General features: G+C 41.3%; 1 protein-coding gene across 6 annotated transcripts in view; it reads left to right on the top strand.

Moving 5' to 3' along the window:
* Positions 1 to 20,681, top strand: part of dlgap1b (discs, large (Drosophila) homolog-associated protein 1b) — a 137,554-nt gene that overhangs the window by 52,425 nt on the left and 64,448 nt on the right. Inside the window, exon 1 of one of the 6 annotated variants that reach the window (XM_064332808.1) lies at positions 9,603 to 10,072. The exons of the other annotated variants lie outside the window; for them this stretch is intronic. The gene's annotated coding sequence lies outside the window, so the exon portion shown is untranslated. Of the gene's footprint in view, positions 1 to 9,602; positions 10,073 to 20,681 lie in introns of those variants that run through there. 6 annotated transcript variants of the gene reach the window in all.

The following is a 20,681-nucleotide window of genomic DNA, read 5'->3' as shown; positions in this document are numbered from 1 at the left end:
ATGTTGGTAGCAGTTAGAGACATGTGCATAAACCATTTCATAACGGTGTTTGGGACAAAAACACAGAAATCAAAGACCTTTCCAAATTTTTGGTCAGCGTTGTGCCATAATCAACTTTTACATATGCCTGTTACCATCTGTTATATTCAACTGAAAAAAAGCAAAAGCATTTTTTAGACAGGCCAAATTTGATTATGTTGTAAACAGTGGCATTTGTGGAGCGTTTATCTGGATTATTTATGATATAACTGTCATGCGGGACATCTGGTGTAAAGTTGTGTGGCATATCAATTAGGCTGGGTTCCATCACATCTGAGGAAGTTTCTGGGGTGAACGCAATGAGCTGTGGTCACAGTGAGTCATAGCACCTACTGAGCCATGGTTACAGCTCAAGTTACATCTAGGGAAACTCTCAGGAATTAAGGAGAGATTTTATTCAGTTCTGAGCGTGCGCTGCACCCAGGCTGCATACACAGCTGTGCAAGAGGGTGACCCTGACAGCCAAGCATGCATACTGTGCCCAGCAGCGACTAAGGACAGCGCATAGCCAAGTGTGCACACCCCAATACCCAGCATGCATTACCAGTGAGCCAGTAGTCAAATGAAAAACCAATAATATTTACCAATATTTACCATACACCTTGAAGAGTCAAAAGATTATCAGACTGCATGACCATAAAGAAAAGGCAGTGATATTCTGACAGAACTTCAACCGCCTTTTATACAGTACCTGAATGTACATGAAATTCCCCAGTCCCACTGTAAATACTTCTGAATGAATGGACAATTTAAAACTGACAAATAATTTAATGCTAAAGTACGTTTGCACACTGAAAGTTTCTTCATAGCTGGTATTGTATTTTTGTGTTTATATAGTTTTTTCTTCCTTTCTTCTGCTTTTTCACCCATGAATATGCATTATTCAGTTCTCTTTTTTAAAAATATGAAACAATCAATGAGGTCTCGGTAAGCTGTTTTGTTTTTTTACCACAAGACACCAATCTAAAGTCCTTTTGGCCTAAACCATTTTTTATTAAACCAAAATAATTACTTTATTTGTGAAAAAATAAATTAGTAAATTAATTATTGGTTGTTCATTTAACCCTCTCAAAAAATCATTTGAATCGTGAAAAGAATGCAGTTCTCCTTATCAATATTGCTGATTTTTGAATTAGGCTTTTGAGTCACTGAACCACATGGACTGTGTGACGTTTTGATTGCATTGACACTTCTTAATCCTTAAAATTTGTATCTGTTTGTTGGATTTATATTTCAGTTCCTCAATGAACTACACACCATTCACCTAACTAGATCTCTTCCATCATCCATGGGCCATATTACAGCTTAGTACAATTGGACTCAGTTCCTCATTTCCTACTAAAACTTTGTTTACATTGCAGAGGTACGTTACGTATGTGAGAACTTAATGAGGAGTGCGTCACTACAGCTTAAAGAAACTCTTGGTATTCCTGTCAGGATGGACATTAGACTATGCGTACAACTTGCTGCACTCACTCTAGACCTGCCAATATTATGAGACAACAATTTCTTATTTAATATAAATAAGACTTTTTTCTTTATTTCTAATTTTTGTTTTGTTTTTTGCAACTTTGCATTCGGGCAAAGAAACCCTTGGCCTAAATGCATCATCATGCTTTTATTTTTTTAGACCCTTTTTTTTCCCCGGTTTCCTCCCAATATAGAACCTACAATTATTTTAATTCATCCCTCTCTCTGCTGCCCCATCTTCTGGACACGTGTAGACAAGTGCCCCAGGTGCTGACCGTGTTCACCCCTTGGCCTACCACAAGGTGGCGCTGTCACTGAATCACTTGCAGTTGGTGCCGCACATGTCCTCAACCAGGAGTTACTCTTACAAATTGCAGGACCAAAGCCTAGGACTAAGAACCTTCCATCCAGGGTGACGTCATTGGCTAATTATGAGCCACCCTGCCAGACTGCCAGCTACAGTCATTACTGACACACTCACAATTCATCATCAGACTCTTCAGTGCATCACACAATGAAACCCGATGATTAAAGCAGCCCTATCATAGTCATTATTTTCTCCCAATGTGTCACACATACCTTTATATATACATGGTGGTTTGCATAGTTCTTTATGAATAAGAAAAAGTTTGTAGAACCTAGGAACTCATATGATTTTTAAAAGAATGTCCTCTGGTATTTTTTCATCAGTGTTAGAGATCCATATGGATTCTTCTCTCTTGCACCCCATTTGTTCAGGATTTGGGTTTCTGTCACTGCATTGCAGTTGTTTCTGAGAGTTCACCCAGGCTAACCACCTTTGGGTAGGACCGTGGATGACCATTGAGCATCGCTGCTGGATAGCTGACAAAAGGTTGTTTTTTTCATTAATATTTTCATTATTAATGTTGGTTTTTATGTCACTCTGTCAGAAATGAATTGCCCTAGAGGCATGGGGATGTCCTCAACAATTTCCAGGCAGGTATGCAGGTTGAGTATGTGGGTTGAGTGACATGCACTTTAGTTAATTGGGTGAAAGGTGCAGAGTGTCCAACAATGGAATACTGATTAAACGAAATTAATTTTCAACAGATGTTCCAGTAAACACCTTTATATGTTTTATGTGAATGCCGTTCATTTTATACAGTGACAGGCTTGTCAGGTCTGCCATAGATAGATTTGATGAGGAGAATTCACTGTGGGAGTGCAATAAACTTGAGAACAATGTTTGAGAAATTGAATATGAGAGGAACAACCAGACATATGCCTAGACTGGAGCAGTTCCAATTCCCCGTAATAATAGTCTCAATTCAAGCGCATCCTCGTCATCGTCACTTAATGCTGCAGATTATGTGTGTGATCTCTGTCTGTGCCTGAGAATCCTAAGACTGCAGCCATTTTTATGAGCTGTCCTCCTTCGTTCTGCGCGGGCCAGTGAAGCACATTAGTGTGGGAGTTGGGGCCGAAGGGCAAACGCAGTGGGACGATGCCAGGGCCGAGCGTCTCCTGGGCCAGCGCCAAGCCGCTCGGGAAACAAACAGCCAGGAACGCGTCGCTCTTTTACATAAACGGCCCGGCATCATTAAGCAGCCGTCATCCCTCCCATTCCGAAGCGCCGTCTATTTCAGACCTGCTGTTGACGTGGGCTGCGTCATAAAGCCGAAGGAACGCCGAATCCCACTGAATCATTCTGAAACTCTTCAGAAGCGCGGAATGCGTCGGGTCGCTCTGACGGTAGCGTAACGAAAACAACTCTCACCGGACACAGCCCTTGAATTCTGGCAGCGGTTTTGGTTGGCTTTGGGCTGGGGCGAAGCCTTTATACGGCAAGACGTTTTCTGGGGAGAGACACGGTGTTAGCTTGAAGTGGCGAGCGCTGAGATTTTCTGCGCTTCCGCCTGGCTGCTGCGACACACGGCTGACACCACCGTGTTGTGTCACAATCCAGAGCTTCCGCCCTGGCAGGCAGAGAGGTGACAGGCAAAACACCAAAACACCTCCCGTGCCACAGTGCCGTGTGCCAAGGTTCATTTCACTGATGTTTGCTTAATAAATGTTTATGGGACACTTTAAAAATTGAGTATGTTCAGTTATTTGTCAGCCTGGGCAAATTGTTGAATTCCTGGAAAATTATCACATCATTTATATTACTGTATAAGCAATTAGGCAACAATGCATATTGTGGACATAATATTGTTTAATATTTTTTTGTAATGCTCCAGGCCAGAATTAGCATAAAAGTGAAAATCTTAAATACAAAAAGAAGCAAAGCTGCAAATGCTAGAGTTTTTTTATGGCAGTGTTGACCATTAATGAGTTGCTCACAAAAAAGGGAAAATACCAGGGGCAGTTATCAGTGAGCCTTAGTGAAGTTACAGCGGTGTTGAGCTCTGCACTGCACACAGAATCTCTTTGATTTCCTGGCCTTGCAATTATTTTCCCCTGAAAGGACGGGCTCCTATCTGTCCCCCCCACCCGCCCCTCCGTGATTCTGCCACCCCCACCTCCAGCCCCGCTGGCACCGCTTGCATATGTATGATTTCCCTGATCTTTGAGGAAGCTGCGGAAGGGTTTTTAGAGAATGCCAGCGTGGGGAGATTGTGAAAGCGGCGGCTTGGCCCCCGCTGCGTTGAATCATGCATGGGAGTGGGCTGAGACATGTACGCGCATCTGAAGACAGGGATCCTGACGTATCCCCAGCGAGCTGCAGAATGCGCCCTCCGGCACTTTCTCTTCTTAGACAGTCCCCCTCTCTCCGGCGCTTTCTATTTTTAATGTGCCCATTATGCATAATGGATTCATAAGTTTGAGTGACGTCATAGATTCCCCCCCCCCCCACACACACACACACGCGCGCATACTGCTCCCGGTAACCCCTGAAAGATCATTCTGTCTGTACACATATTACAGTTTGTAGTCCTCTGAGAAGAAGCGCATAGTCCTAAACCGTGCTGTAGTTCTCATTTGAAACTTGAGGGGGACTGAAATCAGCCTTTTTATAGGCAAATAATTTACTGCCAAAACAAATGACTTTGGCTGATGTTTCTGCGAAAGCCTGCTGTAGGCCCAGTAACACTGACACTCCTGGGTCAGGTTCCGGCTGTTTTTAAGGCCTGGCGGGCGGGATTGTTTTGACGTCTGCTTACGCTCGTCAGGGGAAAGCAGCCGCGGTCTACGCGGCGTCAGCGCGGGTGAGCGGTGGAGTGATGCCGGTAACCCGCGGGGCACGCGACCGGGCCAGGGCTCACGTGAGGAGACGAGGCAGGGGGAGATGCGTGGCCTGCGTGGCCTTCGCAGTCACTCCCCCCACCCTCCCCCCTCACTCCTGTCAGCCCCCTGCGGACGGGGGGGATGTGACAGGCCTCCCAGGGGAGCGGTCTCTGACAGCGCGGGGCTAATAAACACACGCGGGAGACGGGACGGCACCTGAATGCTAAACCTCCAAAAACCAGACCGGCGGCGTCTGTCCGCTGTCTCCCCACCCCCCCGCCCCCCCGCCCCACTGTGGTTTGGCTGTTATTTACTGCCCCGGTGAAGGATTGAGTCGCTTTGCGGTTTGGGTTTTGTGGTCGGCTCCTGTGCCGCAGACTAATACAGCCTGCCTGCCGCCGTCCTGCCCTCTGTGGACGGCAAAAACGGGCAGAAAAGCTCCCAGGGAGAGAAACGGCGGATGTGCCAGCACGCGTAGCACCTATTCCTTCTCTGGGTTTTACCTGGAAAGGGTCGTGAAATTGAACCCTCATTTCAGCGCCTCGCTGATGCACTCACTAATGGATAATGATAAGTTCAAAGGAGAGGTGCGCCAGAAATAGAAACTGAATTCTCAGAAAAGGCCTTGATCCAAGCGGGAAACCTTGTACTGTTTGATAACTTATTTTTCCTCTTCTTTTAAAACTTATTTCGCAGCAAGTTATTCTATTCATTATCTCATCGTCATATTATTATTACTTTATTGCAATTACTTTTTTCCTTTTTGCCTGGAAGAGTCATATTGCTCTGTACAGGTCTGCTATAACAGCCAGCCTTCATTCCGAATTAATGTCTGAGTGCTAGTCTGGTCATATACACTTTTCACTGATTAAAATGGTACACAACTTCAGCTGTTTGTGAATATTAATCCTAAAAACCTCTATTGCTGGAGAGATGTAGAGAAAGCACTTTTATCAGAGAGGTTGTGTGACCTTCCAGCTCATCTGAACCCATGGTTTTACACAGTCACTAAGGTCTGTGATGGGATTGTGCTTTTCCTGTTTTTTATTGTTGTTTTAATATGGGTATTAGTGTTAATATCAATAAAGCGATGGCTATAAAGGAAGCCTTTGACCAGATGGCATACAGAGAGTTCGGTAATGTTGTTCCTCATTGAAGTGGCCTGTTGTAGTTAAATAAAAATAAGGATACAGTGGAAGCAGGAAAAATCTAAATAAAACAAGGCACTCTCTGAATTTCTCATTTGAATACCCCTACTGTGGTTCTCATTACTCTCTTGGATGTGTTTCTGTAAATGTGATGTGGTTTAGCCTTGTTGGCAGGGCTGCAGGGTCTCCTCCAAGGTTCAGAGGACCTTTCTCTGTCATTTTGAGGAGGAATTAACATTATTATTGGTGCTCCTCCTCCAACAGCAGTTTCCTCTTTCCTCCTGGTGGTACATATATGAAATAATATACATATAGTTCAGCACCATGTATCCCTGCGCACACTCTTCACATTAGCAGTCAGACCACAGCACATGTACTGTATGTGCTAAGATTAGGAGGACCGTTTTGTGCCCGAGGTTTTGATTGTGCTCCGCTAGTCATCTTGACAGTAATTCTGTAAGACAAGTCAGTCATGGGAACAGACCTCTATTCAAATTGTCCAATCACGGTGTCTGTCACAGCCTTCGCTTGTAGGGTATTTTTGTGCAGCATCGGCTAAAGGGGCGTTATGTTTCTGTCTTTCTGTAGATCTGTGTTTTTCAGTCTCATAATGCAGGCAGTCTGTGCACAGATTTCAATTAAACTTGACTCAGATATATTGCCGGTTCCCAGGGCCTGAGGTCAAAAGGCAAAATTCTAATTTGCAGTGATTTCTGTAATATTCTAAAATTCTGATTATTACTGAAAATTATTGATGGTTTTCACTGTACCCCAGGATTTTTTAGGCCTTAAAGTCAAAGGTCAAAGCCATGGAGACATTAGTGAGAAACTTTTCATTGACGGCAATTAACGTAACCAGATAAGCAGCAGAACACTGGCAAATTGACTTTACATTTCCTCTGAAAATGTAAATTGTTGTTGCTTGGTATGTGAACACCATTTCTTCTGTATACATTTTTTCCTTTCCTTCCTTTACATTGTCTGTATTACATAGGTCTACTGCTTTCAGGTAACAAGCTCAAAAGTAAAATCATATTGTAGAATTGTATCTGATTTTTGTTTTATTACCAATATGAATATACAACTCAGTTTACTGAGAATTAATATTGATGAAACATTAAGCAAATGTTATGAATGTTCCTGTGGAACTGGTTAGAGTACAGTAGTTGAGGAACTGAGCTAACATGTAACTGGTTTGCAAATCTCAGTTAGGGCACTGTTATTGTTTCACTGACTAAGATCCTAAATTGCATCAATACGATATCCACCTGTAGACAATGATAATACCTTAAAACAAAGGTAAGCTGTGTAGTTTGGAGTACCTGGAAAGCAAAGTAATAAAATTATTATTTTTAAAACCTAATTGATTTGCAGGTCACAAATGTCAGATTCAGGATCACAAAGTCTGTCTCTATGTCTGTTTATTGTTCTAAATAACTCCTCTACACTTTTGGCTTGTTGGATTACAAATGCATGCAAAGAGTGGTGTACTGAGTTGAGCCGCTGCAGATTAATTTCAATAGCACAAAGAAAACTGATAAGACGGAGTGTATAATACAACATCTATTTGTGTTTGTGAACATTTTGGCAGTCTGTTGGCAGGCTTTATAACACAGATACAATCGTATAGCTTCATCTTGAGAAACAGACGACAGAGATGAGTCGACCAGGTGTTCCGCTCCCCATACTTAACATTGAACATGCTTTCCATGTCATTATTGAAGCTTCAAGTGATCATAAGGAAAGGAGGAGGTCATGTCTGACATTATCTGTACCAGTATTGATCCTCATGTTAAAGGTCACAGTGGTATTTCACAAATGTTTCTCAAGATCCTTTTTCTTTGTGCAATTAAATCTTTGCTTCAGCTACATTACATAAAAATATACACCAGCCCATTCATTATTTCACTTTTTACATAACTGATGCCCTCCTCTTTTGTCCACCATCTTTTTTTTTCTTTTCTTTTTTTGGTAAAAATAAAGGTATCCCACACACAGCATCACTGTTTTTATATTACACTAACTGAATAAATATGATTCTCATTCAATTAGCATATACCCAATATCTTTTGAACTGAATAATATAATTCTAGGAGTCTCTCCTTTGTCCCTGTGTTTTTGCATGTTGCCAAGTGCTGTAAAGCTGTATTACCTGGGTGAAGTAGTGAGAATATACATGGGGAAGCATTCATGAATTGGCCTGAAATGTGAAACCATATTAAATATTCAAAATATGTTCGTACACGTTCAAGTGGGCTGACTTCACCTGCTGCTTACTCAGCATTATTTCTTATATAAAGATACAGTAAGGATGTGAAATTTGTGATTTGCACAGACAATCTGGCTCTTTCTTCAAAGATATCCAAAACAGAATTTTTTAAAAAGCAGTGCAAAAGGACTATGATTGGATGCACTTACATTTGCAAATGCTAGTTACTGTAAATACCGATTTCCTTGAATAATGTTTTATTGCATGGTTGATGGGGTTGATGACGGGCATCTTTATTTTAAAAGAGAGTGGGGAGTCTGGCCTCCTTGTGTTCACTCTTATTCAGACAGGGGAATACATAGAGATTTAGATACAGAGACAGGATAAAAAAGGTGCCATGATGGAGAATCAAACCCCAGACACGTGGAGGGATGAGTACATGGGTTGAGAATTGGACTATGGATCTCCCAGGCGCTTTCACATTAATGTGTGCAATGCATGTTGAAGGGTGTTGTTTGCAACTTTAAACCATTATCCATTTAAAGTTGGATTTTATTAATAAATGTATTAATAATTTGTAAGATATGCTTTAGTTCATTTTATTGTGTTTGTGTATGCAATTTTATAATTGGGAATTATAATCTTTTGTGAAATGTAGTTAATTTTGACTGTGACCTTCTTAAAATGTCAGTGAATATAAGTGAATGAGGCAAGACATAACTCATTTGCCTACAAAACTTGCCTACATAACTACATAGCTTGCCTACAGTACTCATTTGCTTAACAGATGACGTTACTCATCAAGATAGACTTGCGTTTGACATATTACCCTTATATGTTTGACTCTGTATTGAATCCTTATTCAGGACTAAATCCGTAACATCTCACTGCAACACCAGAGCCTCCGGGGGGAAAACATGCGTATTGGCTTCATCTTTGCTGTCCAATTATTTCTTAATCCTGCACTGGTGTCAGGGCACATTAGAGGCATTAGGTTCATTTGAAATGCCACCAACATGTCTTGCTGAAGCCGTGACACAAAATTTATTAAAAATAAATTACTCCAATAATCCTTCGTTGTGGCCCAAAGGGATATTTAATTGTAGCTGCATTTAATCTCCATTTATGATGAAATATTCAGCTTGAGCCCTGTGAAAATTACCTGCCTGTTCGTATGGACCCGATGTTCGTCTGCTCGGTCTAATTGTTAGGAATGGCAGCGTGAACCGAAGCATTCTGAACGGAAAATGTTAGGGGTGATGCGGTTCACAGCTGCATATTAGCAATTCAGAAACATTGTTACTATTCTAAAAGCCATCTGTTTCCATGGCGATGTCTCCCTCCCCCCTCCAGTATTCCTGACGGGGTTATTTATAGGTGCCTTTATAGCATGTTATCTACAAAGAAAATGGCGTACGCTTTCTGAAATTATTATGACGTGCAAATGAAGAGATTGCTGAAAAAAGGGGGACATTTTCCAACCAGTCTACAGCGATTGTAGTACTGTCACGTTATAAGCTGTCTCCGGCTGCAGTAGCGGTCATGACAGGCCTGTAATTGTGAGGTCAGAGGGGCTGCCCAATCGGCTGCCCTGTTCTGAGGATGCCTGGGAGATCCGCACGCTCTGAAATGGGGGGCCTGTTTATTAGCAGAATCGCCCCCGCATTCTCCTAGCAGAACCAATTACTACCGCAGCAGAAGGACCGGGAACTCAGAGGAAATAAACGCTGTGGTTTTTTTTCATCGCGTCTGGGTTCTCCCGAGAAAAGCCAGCGTCTTGATCCTCGTTCAGACGAAAAACCGAACCGCGCACTGAAGACGCTCGCTTCCGGAGGATTATTTTTGGGGCTTCTCTCGGCAGAAGCGACCACGGGACAAAGGAGCAATGGTCCATTTTGGCGTTTTTGGTTCCACCGCTCTTCTGAGATAGCACGGGCTTTAGCGTGCTGCTGCCAGAGCACTTGGCACAGGGATGCGATCCTAACGTGACTTTGGATGCACAGTCCCAGATCGGGGGGTAAGAGGGCGACCTCCACTCTAGGCACTGCTGTAAATATGAATGAGATGCATGCCGTCCTGCCTGTCTGTGTATGCACGTCGTACTGAGGATCAGTTCACCTGGAACAGATGGTCCCTAAACCACTGCGCTAATATTTATTACATTTTATCTGGGATGACGTGTATACCAGGAAGATTTATCCGCAGGCCCGTAGCAAGGGCATCTGTGTGAACTGTGTGCGCTGTTAACTACCCGAATTATAGCACACAGTGTTTGTTATTATATGTGAATATGATCCAATAATACATTTCATTACATGACACTAATTAAGCAGATGTTATTATCCAGAACATCTTATGCTATAAGAGAACTTACAATAGGTGCTTTAACTAGCAGTCATATTACCAGCAGTGTTGCCAGACCCAGCTAATAACATTACCAGTCTAGCATGTCTATGTGTAACATAACTGGAGCATAAATACCAGTTAACTATGCTAACATAGAACCAAATCATGAATGCATGCAGACATCCTTCAAATGCCATCTGAAAACCATAGCATACCATAAATAACCAGAATGACTGCGTAAGACGGGAGTGATAAGGGGTGAGAATGGGAGAGGAGCCAAGCTGTGGTCTGAAGTAGTGGGTCTTCAGTCTGTGCCAGAAGGTGCCAATTAACCCTTTTGGAGAGTAAGTTTTTTTGGAATGTTTTTCAAAAGTCAGTGTGATTAGTACAGAATATCAGCGTCAGAATATTCCGTTAAGAATCTAATCACATATTTGTGACTTTAAGCCCAGTTCAGACCAAAGATTTGCGACGTGACTGGCTGAAACTTGTGACTCTTTTATAAAACTAGACAAGCTTTATCACCTGCGACAGGATGCGCCCGCATCAGACGTTCTGAGACAGTAGGTCATACTGCTGCAACTCCTCTCCACATCATTCTAAAACGCTTCTGTCACGTCAGGAATATTCGGTCTGAACTTGTCTTTAGACCTCAAAGGGTTAGGTCTGTTGTCCCGATCACTCTGACAGCTTCCTGCGGTGTGGGTGCGGGGGGGGGGGGGGGGGGGGTGTCAGAAATAAGAATCAGGTAGAGAAATAAGACCTGTAGTATTGGAAAGTGCATATCATTTTGCTGCGCTTATGTGTTGGGTCAAAGAAATAAATATAAATGTCTGGCTGTTTGGGTGGAATCACACATGTACATACCTTTGAGTGAGAGGCCCTTAAGCACAATCTGAAGGCTGTGCCTCTTATTCTGCAATGCTAGGAATGAGTTTAGGAGGTTATTACATTCTTTTTTCATTATGTGCTTTTTCAGTTACATTATCCTCTCAGGCTACTATCTGCTTCCATTGAAAATACTGTATGAGGATTTGCCATCACATCCTTCAGTTTTACTCTGCCTTGTGTGTTAGCTCATAAGGTACTACCGTATGATTGAAAGAGGAACTGCGTTCACTTAAAGATTCTACTTCTGCAACGTCAGCAGTGTTTTCTGATAGCTGACACCCTTGTGCATGTAGTGATATACACCAAATTGCCTCCTGAAACTTCACCAGCCTGCTTGAGAGGGTGAACAATGGCGTGCTGACTCGAGACAGACGACTCGCAAAGTTTCAGTAGTTGACATATTTCACCCATTTGTTTGTCGTGTTCAAAACATTCCGTCATGGATGGAATTTGTTGCTGAAATGTGCTTTGTGGCTCCAGACAATAATTCACATAAGTTATTAATTTGTCATTGGGAGAACTGGCAGTTTGTCAAATTAGTTTGGCACTAACAGAGCAGCTGTCAACTAGGAGCTTGAATATCAATGTATCAGGTCCTGGAGCACTGCATGTTTGCTGTCATGAAGCAGTCTCTGACACAAACAAACAGCAAAAGTAAGTTTGAACCCTTACAGAATGTGAGGTAAGGTACTCTTGAACATTGGAAAAATAATATTTTAATGAACAAATGTCTGAAATTAATATTTTTTAAAAGAATGATGTATGGAATTGGTCTGGTAAAGAAATATTTACATAAGCACAAAAGGCATCGTGAATATGACTCATTATATTGTCTAGGGTCTCATTGATAGGTCCGTTTCAAAGAAGACAGAACAATATATTTTTAAATACTCTTTCTATGCTTTTACTAGCATTGAAAAGCAGGACATCTATAGCAACTGAAATGACATCACATTTTCCACAGTGTCTTATTAACGTCAGATAGCACTTTTATGGATCTCCTTAGGGATCATGAGACACATCCCATGGATATGGACATATCCCAGCTATAATTTGCATGGCCTTCATAGCCACTCAAAGAGCTGATATTATCTATCTCTTGAAAGTATTTTTTCATATGAAATGACATTAGCAAGCCTTAACATTAACTCCGTAAACACAAATTATGTGTTGACAGATACATGACAATTCAGTTTTTGCATGCTGTAATGAAAAACTAGGCTATACAACGGCAATTTTATTGGTCAACATGGGTTTTTTTCTTCAACACTAGTTATTTTTTATGATTTGTTTGTTTTTCCCTATTATAATTTCAATAATAATTTTACTTGATATTTTACCTTTAGACTTATTTGGAAGTGAGTCATGCTATGATAGGCTGGGAGTGAAAAAAGGGAGGCTTGCCTTGCAGTAGCAGAGCAGATTACAGGGATGATATTTCCTCAGAAAGGGACTGATGGATTTTAATCAAATGAGCACAAAAACAAATTAAGTACATGGTTACGCTGGAATTGGGAAATCAGTATTTCCCAATTTCATATTTAAATCAGTACCCACATCATGTTGGTCATAAACTAGATGCCAGTGCATCACCTGCACTGTAATTGTACTGTTGAATGTATTAAATGTGTTAGGTACCATTTTGGTACATTTTCTGAGTCCTACGTGATTGCCACTTGTTGCTTTTGTATGATTTTTATTTTTGCAGTTATCCCAGAATATTAATATACACATTTAGGAACTATACATCTAAAGTAAGAAAGCAATTGAAAGAAAATTTATATAAAGTGATGTAGGCTACATTGCATTAAAAATGCATTACACTTGTTTTCTAAGAGCCCCGTGTTGGTATTTTTGTTAATGTTTGAGTCACATAACTTCTGTGTGTGTGTTTCTGTGTGTTGAACTGTAGAAAATGCAAGGTTATTCAGAAAACCTGTTACATTATGTGATGTAAAAGATAATTGTATTGGGATAATAATACATTATTTGTATTATTCCTAATAGAGTATTGGTTTCTCTCTGCAGCTTTTATCAGATAACTGTGAAATGAGAATCTGTGGAATGTAGCCGTTTATAATGTCCCATCAGCCTCCTTGTCTGGGTTGGCCAGCCAGACTCACTGAGACTTAGACAGGAAGTGTCCTGCAATGATGAGAAGGCACAGATTTTGCAAAGAAATCAGTCTGCATCTTTATTGCCACAGGCACAGAATTTGATGTGTCATGAACAATCTGAAATGGGGGACATGTAGTACACAATAGGATTTATTTTATTTTCTTACAGATTATCTTATCCAGTTGTGCTTGTGCTCACCTCTGCAACTTCCTTTGTCAATCAATGTAGGAGAGTGTAGACAAGCATGCAATCTTCTCCAAAGCCTTGCTTTTTTCTATCCACAGTCCACCAGTTGGACTTTAAGCTCAGATGAGGACACTTCATGTGCAACTTTGGCAGGTTAACTGTGGTTGCACAACTGCCCAGAGGGGGGCGCTAGTGCCTGATGAGGCACAGATGTCCTGCTGCCTGAAATTCATTCCTCTCTGGGTAAAGCTATTTTCCACCACCCTGCAAGGCTGTGGGCCGCAGTTGGCACTGGGCCTGTTCGGATTTGATGCCTGACTGTGCAGCCCATCCATCAGTGTCTTAACAGAATGAGCCACCTATAAGCTCCAGAAAACTTCTTACGTCTATTTCTCAATTACAATATTCGGAATGCTTGCGTAATGATGATATTACGTTCTGTTTCATACTCTTAGGTGATATTTTATGCATCAAAGGTAGCATAAGACAGATTGCCTCAGTCAAGCGACAAGGACACTTCGCTCATGGCAGCTGGCTAGTTCTTGTCCCACCTGTGCTTGCAGAGCCATGGATGTGCCATTTCCTGTTTGTCGAATGGAAGGTTCTCAGCGCAGCGTGGAGCTAGAACCTCACGCGGTTCTTCTCCCGGGTTCCATGTGTCAGCAGCCTTGTGATGTGCATGGAGGGTGGAGTTAATCTGCCCAACCCTAGGAAATGTGATTCCCAGGGGGGAGAATAGGAAAGGAGATGCATGGTGCAGCTTGACATGACGACAAAATGCCTCCTGAATGCTCTAAGCCCTTTACCCGCTCGCTATTTGATGCCTGCGTGGGAAGATAGAATATCCCTTCAAGTGGCTTTCTTTCACGTCCTGAGAAAGGCCTGGTATGGAAAATAACATTTTGTGTCATGGAAATACTCATTGATCATGACTGTGTCCCACTACAAAGCTGCCTTTTTTACAGAGTGGAGCAGGAATGCTAGTATGAAATATCTAGAATGCGTATACATTATTATTTGTTCATTTAAGCTCACCAAAGGAAACACATTATTTTTTTAAAGCCAGCTGGATCTACAATGCAAGATTCGGGGAAAGATTATTTGATGGAAGACTTACATTTTATTAGTTGTAAAAACAACTAGTTGTTATAGTCCAGAAATTTACTTGGGAGAGGAAACTCCCTTTGTCTATTGGATAATAATAATAATAATTGGATAATTGTCAATAAGCTATGTTTAAATGTATCTGTCCCTATCAAATAAACATTAAATACATTTTTTTTGCAGAGTGATGAAATAAATTAATAAACTTGATATGTTTCCATTTATATAAGCATGTGGAAGGACAGGAAGTCCATGTTCAGGCAAGCCAGCAACATATTGTCCTGAAATGGGAAAGAATCTTAATCAGACTTTGACGTATGTCAGAAATATATATATATTTTTTTTACTTCAAAATCTAATAATGTAAATAATGTAAAAGCAATGCTGTCCATCAAAAAACAGTCTGAACAATGACCTGTGGATATGTTAATGCATGATCTGTTGGCTTACTAATAAACCAATCAGGGAGGCTTATAGTGCACAGTCATCAAATGATCAGCCTCCTGTCCAATCATTAAGTCCTTGTATGTGAGAGGCTGTGCCACAAGTGTCAGCATGTTGAATTGAGGACATTGACGGAGGATTTCATCCATGCAGGTGGAGCTCTGGGATGGCTGAAGAAAATGGCAAGGCCTAGGGCAAGTTGGTAGAGTGCCAGCCTTGCTATTTCTTTTATAAGAGACCATGGGTGTTACTATTTTTTTGTTTTGTTTTGTTTAAAGAGTATATAGCTTGGAATGAGGTTCTGCTGGAAAATTTAATAAGATCTGTCAGCAGGTCTTAACTGGTTGAAATATGTTTTACTTTGATACATTTTCCTGTCACACTGCAGTTCTTGTATGGCATGATGGATAACACTTATACTCTGTTTTTTTTCCTTTACCATCACTGATTAATGAATGTTTTTTTAATAGATCCATTCAATGTTTTTACCCATTTTCTGATAGGGTAAGTGCCTTGAAGATTCAAAAATATGAAATTTAAAACCTTAAAACTGCACCTGAATAGCATAGAATAAGTATTACATCACCAAAAAAATTGCCACTCAAACTTACATTTTTCTATGATGTGCACTGAATTAGTGCTAGCATTTAGCAAGAACATATAATGTGGAAAACAAGTTAGGAGCAACCTTGAAATAACCTTCAAGTCAAAGGTCCATGCCTGCTGTGCGTGCCATATACCAAAAAGATCACATTCTTTCACTGTGGAGGATTTTGTCTGCATGTAATCCTTCATCTTTTATTTACAGATTGTTCTCTCCTAGTTTGATAGTGGATTAGACTGAGCTGCAGTCTGTTTATTTGGGTGAGTTAGCTGAGTTAGCTGCTTCTGAGAGAAAATAGGGTCTGATTTATGTGAATAGTAATGGATTTATGCATCCACTGGACAAAATGCTCATCTCACCTTGTAGGGCTATTTGAGCCACACAGTATTTAGAATGTAAAATAATTCTATACATTAATTACCATTCCCCATGCTCCATCAGGTATAAAAAATGCATACACAGTCTTGCAGTGAATTAGACACTCTGCATGGGGACAACCCCAGGTCACACTTTAACCATAGAACTCTCGATTTTCAATTGGTAGTGCGGCAAGGACAGAAAACACATTAGTGTATTAATATTAAACTCACATTGATGTCACACATGGTATTTTTCATTTGTTACATTACTCACCCGACAAAGTTACGTCTGTACATTTCTGTCTTCAGCCAGGCGCTGTCATAGACCTCATAGTGTCAAATAGGTTCGGTATTGCAAACACACAAAAATGGACTGCACATTTGTGGTCATTTTATAAAAATAAATATGATAATAATCATAAAAATGAATCATTAAAAATATTATTCTTTTTTTTCTTCCTGAAAATACATGTTGTTAGAAATCTGGAATTTTACTGGCGAAAAGGATTGACATCTGTCCAAAGACCTTCACCACCAGAGGACAAAACAGAGCAGTAAGCTGTCTGAAGCTGGGAAAAGTGTCTTATTTACTAGCTAATGTGTATCTAAACAAAATCAAAATTAAACTTCTTGAGCTCTGCCACCTGGACTTCCTGGTGATCTGAATTTACACAAATAAATGTACCTTCATCCCAGTACATGGATTTGTTATTTGTTTCTGATAACAAATCCTTGTACTCTCAGTGACAAGATCATTTCTGTCAGAAGTGACTATTAAAATGACATCAAGCAAATAATTAAATAGCTCCCTACTCCAGCAGGGTTGTTTTTTTTTTTTTTTGCACTGGCAGTGTGATGTCAGTTCACATTTGAGTGTCACTCTAACGCCTTTATCTTGGCAACTGTGACTCACAATTCAATATTTCTAAAATTGTGACATCGGATCTGTAGTTGAGTTTTCAGCATGTTAGTAGGCATCATCGTATTCCATGCCAATGAATGAGTGATGGTAATACAGCCTTGTGGACTCTCTAGAATAGGGCCTGACGACATGACTTATTTTGAGGGCCTTGGCATGTTCACAGATTTCGGAGCAGGAAACCTGCTGATGCTTCAAATAAGGCCGCGTCAGTTTTCAGCTCTGATGTGTGTGACAGGCTGGCCAGAGAGTTTGGAATGTGTCCTCCAGTCATTTATCTCAGACTTTTACCAGCACTGCTGAGACCCTTCACCAGCTGAACTTAGTCAGTCATTCCTTTCCTCTCCTTTCTTTTTCTTACTCACCCCCCCCCCCCCCCCCCCCATCTGCAGTGAGGTGACTATATTCCCTTAGAGAGCAATTACTCTCTAACCGCAGTTACACTCATTAATAGTTATGCAACAAACAGATGGTTATTCTTCATGCAGGAAAATTGTAATTGAGAATTTAAGATTGGCTGTTTTTTTTTTTAACTCTCATATTCCACTTGGGACTGGCACCCTAAAGAGTGAGGGGGAAAAAATCTGATTGTCCCATTTCGAGAGAATTCAGTGTTCTGCTCGTAATTTGGTTGACTGAATAAGGACTTTGTGTAACATGGGACAGTGTGGACATAAATAGATGCAGCTTTGCCACATACATTTCAAGAGTTATAGGATCTTTTTAAAGATTATTAAAATACCTATGGACATTGTGAGGATTCTTGAGGCAGAGGTAGACGTTGATTAAATGATTTCAACCTTTCAGAAGCAAGCTAACAGAAGGGATCCGTAATGATAACTGAATGATAACTTCTATCTTATTGAGTCTTTTTGCGTGCATAGTCTTTTTATTGAGCGCCTTTTGAAAACGATGGTGAAAAATATGGTAAAAGATAGATCCTCAATAAGCCATCCATGTTATAGGTGCACGCTGGTGTCACAGTGAATGAACGGGGCTCATGTGCTGTAGGAGACGTAAGAGCGTATCGGTGTTATGGCCTCTCTTTAAAACACTGCTGTGGGTACAGCGGCACGCCTGTCTTTAGGCCCCCGCCGCACATTAGGCTTGCGCTCAGCCGACATGCGAGAAGCAAACGGGCACAACGGCGGACAGCCGTGTCCCTAACGCCGTGACATTGATGTTCATTACTCATTATGTACAGTAGCAGCAGCAGAGAAGACTTTTTTTTTTAACTGTAACGAATACCTTTGAGTGGCAGTCAGCCAGGGTTTAAGTGTTTCCTGATCCTCTTGGCATGACTGAACTAGACTGTGGACATTAGCTCTCAGGTCCTTTGTGCTTCATTATAATAATTGCATTGTTAATATAACACTCTCAAGGGGAAAATGTAACAGGGCCTTCCATAAAGATATTTAATAAATCCTGAATAACCCTCTTTTTTGGTTTCATTTGTTTATGAATTTGATTATTTATCATCCACTGACAAATATTAAACTTCTCACGGCAGAAAAAACAAACGTGTATGTACAGTCAGAACTGCATTAGTCTGGAATTGTACACACATTGTACACTGTTATTTTCATCTATGATATATGCTGTATCCAAGATCTAAATTGGTTTATTCCAAGCCTGTTATATCACTTCAGTACCTTTTACGCTTTGTCTTTTAATATATGCATTACCTCAGCAACATACAGCGCTGGCTGCAAATTAGTATAATTAATTCACTTAGACCGCAGAGATGACTTATTAATGCCCGGCCGCGTGGGAGCCGTTTGTGTGTGCAGAACATTTCTATTCGCAGGACATTCAGGAACACCGCGGCCTCTGAGCCGGCAAGCCGACGCCGGTTTATATCAACGTCAAAATGGCGAAACGAACGTAGTTGCGACCAATGTCATGGATGCGATGGATCCTATTGCTTTCCTGTCACAGTGTGTGGGGAAACCAGAGACTGCCGCTTTGGTTCCACCGTTGTTAAAACCGCCAGCGCGTTTTTTTTAAAGGCGGAAAGTAAATACCAATGGGCTGTCCTTAAGTGGTCCCTAACTGCGACACCCCCTTGTCCATCTGCTGTGATAAAGGTAGGACCCCCAGCCTACCACGTCGATGCCCGTGCTGTGTGTGCAGTCTGATCCCACCGCAGTGCGGAGTTCACTGTTGTTTAATTTAGGGTTGATAGTCTTGATAAGGGAAGCCATACCCGAGCGGATAGCTTTACCCAGAATGCTTGACTGTGGATATGCATAATTTTGTATGACAGGGCTTTTGCCATGCTGCTTGTATTTCAGATCTAAATTAAGATTACAGAGGTGGGCAAGCCTTTAATTTGTTTCAGTTAATTGACAGTCTTGGAATGGGCTTTCTATTTGGTATTTTCACTCACTTTTCAATACACTCACTTAATTGCAATTATTTTTACATACACTGTGTGATTTCTCCAGAGATGCACGATGGTTTTCACTGGTGCTGATAGGACACGGCTGGTTTGTCATTTTCTCATGAAGTCTGATTCAAAACACACAGCTGAAATGAAAGTGTGCTGTTTCATATTGTAGCAGTGCCACTGAAGTTATTTTTTGCTTGTCAGACTGCTTTTACTTTAATTATTTATTTTTTAATCTCTGACATTTTGAGCCTCACATTATTGGAATACCGTACCATCGCTGCTCTAAATATGTCAGCATTAATAGCCTCTGATTCCCCCTGGGCCCCATAGAATTGTGCAAAAGCCAGATATATCCTCTTCAGTAGCTCAGGCTTGCTTTAATTGAGCGTCAGTGTTCTTTTAATTAATGGCGCTGTGCTGCCGTATTTAGCCGACGTGACTCCGGGTGCCATCAGAGGAGCGGAGTGAACAATAAAAGCTCGGTAATAACAGGGATGCTGTCCGTTTTCCGCCACCCGTCGAGCCTCTTCCTGTTGGGAAGGGCGGCGCGTAGCGGGCTGCTGAGCGCCGAGAGGCTCGCTGAATGAGAGCGGGGCGCGGGCGTCAGCCAGCCGTCCACCGTGCTTCCCCAGCCGCGGCGTTCAAACGTGGGTCTGCTCTCTTGACCCATTTCTACCCAATTACGTAGTGCCAGCGAGGTTCAAGAAGACAATCTGCAGGTTTCTTAACCAACTATTACCATGTATTGGGCACACAAGCTATTCCAGACCGCTGAGGCCGGACAGTTCAGCACTGTTAGGTGCTGTTACAGTCTAATTGCTGTGGCTTAGAGGAGAAGGAGTTACAGCAGGCTATCTGTCTTCTGTCTGTTACAGTCCATATTTCAGGGCTCTGGATGTCTTGGGACTAAACCGCTCCACAGCAAGTAATTTTCAGCCACAACAGAAAAGAATCAATCTTTATTTTTTGTTCCGTTCTTTAATTCAGGAGACTGCATTTAGGTGGGGGAACTACACGGTGGAAAAGCTGATGCTTTCAAACAGCTGTGAAATTAAAAGGGAGAACAGAAGCAGCTGTACTTTGCATGGGGCCTATTAAATAATTATCATCTCTAAACATATTGCCCCAAGATAACAATCACTGATGGCACAACTTAATCTTTTTTAACATAGAAAAAAGTTACTTGAAAGTGGTTGTCAGGATCTGAATGAAAAGAAACTAGGTTATTTCCCCTCCTTTTTATAGAAAGAGAACTCACAGATG

Source organism: Anguilla rostrata, chromosome 4 (genome assembly GCF_018555375.3).
Source record: "Anguilla rostrata isolate EN2019 chromosome 4, ASM1855537v3, whole genome shotgun sequence".
Lineage (NCBI taxonomy): Eukaryota > Metazoa > Chordata > Actinopteri > Anguilliformes > Anguillidae > Anguilla > Anguilla rostrata.
This window is presented reverse-complemented; position numbering and strand designations above follow the sequence as displayed.